The sequence below is a fragment of the Humulus lupulus genome, chromosome 2 (assembly GCF_963169125.1).
Source record: "Humulus lupulus chromosome 2, drHumLupu1.1, whole genome shotgun sequence".
In the NCBI taxonomy this organism is placed as follows: domain Eukaryota; kingdom Viridiplantae; phylum Streptophyta; class Magnoliopsida; order Rosales; family Cannabaceae; genus Humulus; species Humulus lupulus.
In genome coordinates, this window is record NC_084794.1 from 68,476,069 (window position 1) to 68,482,309 (window position 6,241).

The 6,241-nt window shown below is 35.8% G+C and overlaps 1 non-coding gene across 1 annotated transcript; it reads right to left on the reverse strand.

Annotated features, from left to right (window-relative positions):
- Positions 1-5,702: 5,702 nt before the first annotated feature.
- Positions 5,703-5,809, reverse strand: LOC133820317 (small nucleolar RNA R71). The gene has a single exon (XR_009886735.1). It is a non-coding gene; the product is annotated as a small nucleolar RNA R71 (small nucleolar RNA).
- Between the last annotated feature and the right edge of the window lie 432 nt (positions 5,810-6,241).

Sequence of the window (6,241 nt, forward strand, 5' to 3'; positions counted from 1 at the left end):
GTAAAGATCCCAAAGACGGAGTATTGGGACCGAACTAGGAAGGGCCATATCAAATAACTGAGGTCATAAAGGAGGGAACCTACAAGTTAGCTCGGCTTAATGGAGAAGTAGTCCCATGAACTTGGAACGCCATCCATTTGAAGAAATATTATCAGTGATACCTTTGTAAGGCTTAGTCAGAAAGGCCATCTTTTGTTAATTAAGCAATGAGAATTAAATCTTCTTCCATTATTGTGTATATTTGTGGATGTAGTCTCAAGTAACCCGAAAGACCCTTTCCTAATCACTTGGGGGGCATATGGTGCCTGGATATAACCAGGTCATCTTAAAGACTTAGAAGTTAATTCAAATCGATTGATCGATGTTTTTCTTAAAAAGCACGAGATATTGATAAAGGATTAACGCGAACTAAGTCGTATCCTGGATATAACCAGGTCCTAAAACTTATAAGTTGATTCAAATTGATTGATCAATGTTTTTCTTAAAAAGCACGAGATATTGATAAAGGATTAACGCGAACTAAGTTTTCAAATTAACGTTCTGGATATAACCAGGTCCTAAAACTTAGAAGTTAATCCAAATTGATTGATCGATGTTTTTCTTAAAAAGCACGAGATATTAATAAAGGATTAACGCAGACTAAGTTTTCAAATTAGCGTCGTGGATATAACCAGGTGCTAAAACTTAGAAGTTAATTCAAATTGATTGATCGATGTTTTTCTTAAAAAGCACGAGATATTAATAAAGGATTAACGCAAACTAAGTTTTCAAATTAACGTCCTGGATATAACCAAGTCCTAAAACTTAGAGGTTAATTCAAATTGATTGATCGATGTTTTTCTTAAAAAGCACGAGACATTAATAAAAGGTTAACGCAAACTAAGTTTTCAAATTAACGTCCTGGATGTGTTGAATCCAAAAGATGGTGTTTTAATATTTAAACTCGCAAGTGCACGAATCGTTTCGGAATATAATGTTCATGTAAGTACGAGGTTGAACTCATGGGAGTTGACTAACATCAAAAGAAACTATTTCAAACAAAGCAAGAATATTCTAACCTAGTTCCAAATATTTGATGAGATTTTGTTTTAGAAAAATAAAAGACAAGTAATAAAAATATTAATGATAAAAATGGTTTTCAAATGAGATATGTAAAATAAGATTATTAAGATTTTAGAATCTACAAAATGCAAGTTCAGTAGTATTTATAAGTATATTGATTCCCAAGTTTTGATATAGTTGAAATAAATCACACTATATATTTTTTCAAAATATATTTTCTATTCAAGCACAAGTTACTCTTTCAAAAATGTAGGATTTTTCTTCACTTATATAAGATATAATTTCTAAGCATTAGTTGTGTTACAACCTAATAGAACTACAAAAAATCAAAGAGATTATGTTTAGGCAAAATATGATACTTATGCTCTAAGAATTAGATGTGAACAATTTAATGAAAAACATTTAATCAAAGAATATCATATTTTTGCATAATGAAGAACTAAGTGTAATATGCTTTAACAATCAACACTAGATGAAAAATGCATATCTTTGATAGAAAAATCCATAAACAATGTTGTACAAATGGGAAATCAACATACAACAAAAAAAATACTATCTAGTTACATTTTGCTTCATCATTATCTTAATAACCTTTGAAAAAGATTAGAAGCTCATAACTAGATTCAAATAAAAATTACAAAATAACATACTTGACATGCTCTTCAAAAGATGAAAATGGTAGATAGAAAATAGTGAAAAGAAGAAAGAAATATGGAGTGTAGAAGAGGTTGGAAAAAAGATGAAGAAGAAGAGCTCCCAAATGGTCTTACAAGACTCTATTTATAGGCAAAATATGGAGATTAAATTAATCAAATTAAAATAAATAAATTGATTAATTTAATTTTGTTGGGAAGTGGTAGGATAAATAGAGTAAGTGTAAGAGTATTGGAAAGATGAAATGGTTGGTTGGGTAAAATATTAGTGAAAAGCTAGGGTAAAAAAAATGAATTAGGAATATTTATTTAGGTAAGAAAAATATGGAAAAGTGAATTGATATTTGAGTGAAAAATATTGGGAATAAAAATGTGAGTTTTGGGTCTTTTTGTGGCTGTGGTCTTTGGTTGGGTAAAAGATTGTGGATGTCTTTTTGTGGCTGTTTGCTGGGCTGGGCTGGCGCAGGCCCAAAGGCAGGGAGATGTGGGCCTCGGGTGGAGCAGGCTGGGGAAGCAACTGCTTGGGCGCGGGCGCTGGGCCTTCTTTGCTGAAGGAAGGAAGGCAGCATGTAATTTAGTTAAAGCTGGAAAGAAGTGCTCGGCTGGGGCTTCAGGTTGATGCAAATGTGATGCATGGCTGGGCAGGAAGCTGAAGGCTGAAGACAGATGAGGACAGCTGGCGTTGGAGTAGCTGATTGATGAGTGATGCTTCAGTGTTGGTGTTGAGAAAGCCAGGTGTGGGAAGTGGAATGGTGAAGCTGATTGGCATTGGGCCTTGGTTATGGCATTTCAAGAATGCCATTTTTTCTTTCTTTCTTTACTTTAAAAATGCCACCTTTTCTTTATTTTTTTTTCTTTTCAAGAGCAAAAGTGTCATAAATTTCCCTACAAAATAAATATAAAATAAATCATAATAAAATATTTTCAACTATAAAATAAATCAATTTAATTCTTTGAAAATATTAATTATAACTTAATTTATATTTCACATTTAAGTTCAATAATACACCATTTTTTTACCACTAAACACAACAATAATTCAAATAATTAAACTACAATATATTACAACAAAATAACTATAAGAACACACAAAAATATATAAAATCAAAATAAGACTAATAAATTCAAAATTACTTAAAAACTTAATAAATCAATTAAAAACTCAATAATTAAGCAACAATTAGCACATAAAAAGTGGTAGAATAACTCTATTTTGTAGAGTTATCAGGATGCAACCAGTACTTAACTCTTAGAAGTTGGTTCAAGTTGGTTAACAGATGTCTTTTTTTTTAGAAAAGCGTAAAATGTCGATCACAACACCAACAGAAACTAAGATTATTACCAGAAGGAAAAAAGGTGTAAATCAATCAAAAATAAGATTGGAGAAATCAATTGTCTCGAGGTTAGAAAACCTCATAATGTAAATTTACAAAAAAAAAATTGCTGTGTAAATGGTAAAAAGAAAAGAGAAGTCCTATGCCCCGCCAGGCTGCTCCGATGAGGTCACCACCTCGCCCTCCTGCTCGGCGGCTGTGGAAGTCTCCCCGATCTCGGAGGGCACCTCTTGTTGAAGGCGAGCTTTGAACTTCTCCAGGAAGGACTCCCACGTGTCCGACCCCAAAAAGGAGAAGTCACCATCTGGGTTGAAGACCCAGCAGTGGTACAGCATAGCCTCCATGGAGGAGATGGAAGTTACCCTCTCCGCCGCCAGGGCAGCCTTGGCCTCCTCGGCCTCAACTTTCGCGGCGTCTAGTGTGGCCCGAGCAGCCCTGGCCTCCTCGAGCTCAGTTTTCGCAGCGGCTAGGGCGGCCTTGGTGGCCTCGACCTCCAGCAGCTTAGGTTGAGATGCGTCCAGCTCAGCCTGCGCGGTTGCCAGGGCGTCCTTGGCGTCCTGCTCTTGTTTCTTGGCAGTCGCAAGGGCGGCCAGAGCAATCTGATGCTCACCCCTCATGTCCTCGAGCCTGGCCCTAGATCGGGATATGCTCCGGTGAAGAGCCAAAGCACCCTGCAAGACCAAAAGATAATAAGGCAACTGCCTTAGAAAAAAAACATGAGATGCATACGAGCAAGGAATACCAATGGCGAGGCCAACTTACTGTGAGAGCCATTGATAAGCGTACACAATATACGCTTATTTATAACCTTTTCAGATTGATTTGGTTGTTTTCTCAAGAGAAAGTTTCTATTTAATCTGTTTGGTGAACTTGTGCAGTGTGTCGTTATAATTCTGATTTGTTCGAGAATTCGGATAAATATCTGTTTTAGTAGTCGAAATTGGTTAATATTTGGAGATGTGGTGCAGGCGATATATCGGCACACTTGGGCGATATATCGCAGAAGGAGTATTTTCAATTTTCAGCTGAAGCAGAAACGACATCAGAAATTGCGTTTTTATCGAGTACATTTATCAGGCGATATATCGCAGCATTATAGGCGATATATCGGCACAAGGGCATTTTTGAAAATTTTATGGAAATTCGTAGGTTTTTGGATTTTTGTAAAAAGAATAAAAAGAAGATCAGGAGAGACAGAAAAAGGGGGAAGAGCGTTCTAACGGCAGAGGAAAAGAAACAGAGAAGAATCCACTTTTAATTTGTTTGTTTTTCTTTATGCTTTTGAATTTTAGATTGTGTGATGAAGTTTAATATTATGAACTAAATTTCTATTTAGAGTATTTTAATGTAGTCACTGGATATTCTATTCGTCTTTAATGCAATTTCTATGATTCTTTGAATTTATGGTTATCTATTGTTCTTATGTTTAATGCTTGTAATTCATTGGCCATCTTTTGCATGATTATTGGTTTTAATTCAATATCTGAAAAGTGAGAATTGGAATAGCTTTAGGCAATAGACATAGATTTCAATTTAGAACGAAAGTATCAAATTGGTTTGTGTAGCAACTAGGTTTTTGTTCTTAATGCGGTTTATGTATAGAATTTATCACAGACATGTAGAGAATTCACAGGCAAACTGAATATTTTATATCTTGAGAAAGAATAGAATTGTCAATAGTAAACTTGCTATAATCATAGATCAAAGAAACATATTAGTTGTATTATTGATTGAATAGAATTGAAGGTTGATGAAATTAGAATGCTCTAATATTTCGCTTATATTAAATTTCGTTAATTAAATTTTGTTTTTCTAGTAGATTGTTCATTGTTAATTGTCATCAAATTTTCATTAGTCAAATAGAAATAAAAATTTGCTATTGGTAATTATTAGATCAATTCCCTGACGGAACGATACTGTATTTCCACTACTATTACTTGTTCATTCGATTGCGTATACTTGCGCAGTAAAAATATCGCAACAAGTTTTGGGCGCCGTTGCCGGGGAATTGATATTCTATTAATATCAAAATAGTTAGTTTTTATTCTAATTTGGCTGTTTTTAATTATTTGAACTAATCCAAATTGTCGCATTTTGTTTTAATAGGTGAATCTTTTGTATGCGACGTGAAGGATCTGCAAATCTTGTGCCTGTTAATCATGAAATCGAAAGATCCTGCAGACAAAACAGAAAGAAAAAGAGGTTGGAAGCATCAATGGCTGCCAACCAAAGAGATGGGGTTAACAATAATGATGGTCCAAATCACATCGCTCAGGACCAAAATGTGCGAGCATTAAGAGATTATGTGCTCCCTGCTATCACAGGAGTGCACTCGTGCATTAGGCTGCCAACTGTTACTGCCAATAACTTTGAGATTAAGCCGACGATGATACAAATGGTCCAGACTTCTGTCCAGTTTGGTGGTCTCCCCAATGAGGATCCTAACTTGCACATAGTGAACTTCCTTGAGCTTTGTGCAACGTTTAAGTTTAATGGGGTGAGCGATGATGCAATAAGGTTGAGATTGTTCCCTTTTTCACTAAGGGACAGGGCAAAAAGTTGGCTTATTTCTCTACAAGCCAACTCGATCAATACATGGGAGGAACTAGCTCAGAAGTTTCTCTCAAAGTTCTTTCCTCCTGCAAAAGCTGCTAAGTTAAGGGGAGAAATCAATAACTTCTATCAGAATGAGGGAGAGTCATTGTACGATGCTTGGGAAAGATTCAAAGACCTGCTCAGGAAATGCCCTCATCACGGTATAGAGAAGTGGATGTTAGTCCATAATTTTTATAATGGGCTTTGCGGTACTACTCGCACTATAATAGATGCAGTAGCAGGTGGTGCTTTCATGAGTAAAGGGGCTGATGAGGCATATGAATTGTTAGAGGAGATGGCTATGAACAATTATCAATGGCCTGCCGAACGAGACACTTCACAGAGAAAAGTAGCTGGGGTACATGAGTTAGATGCTATCACTGCTTTAACTGCTCAGGTTGCTTCATTGACAAAGCAGTTGCAACAAAACAAGATCTCAGCTCAAGCCCAGGCTATACAGATGCAATCAAGGTGTGAATTATGTGGAGGGCCTCATTTGTATGAACAGTGTACAGCGGCCAACATGTATGGTAATATGCCAGTTAATCAGGCTCAGGTACAGGCAGTTGGTAATTTTCAGAGACCTTATCAGAATCC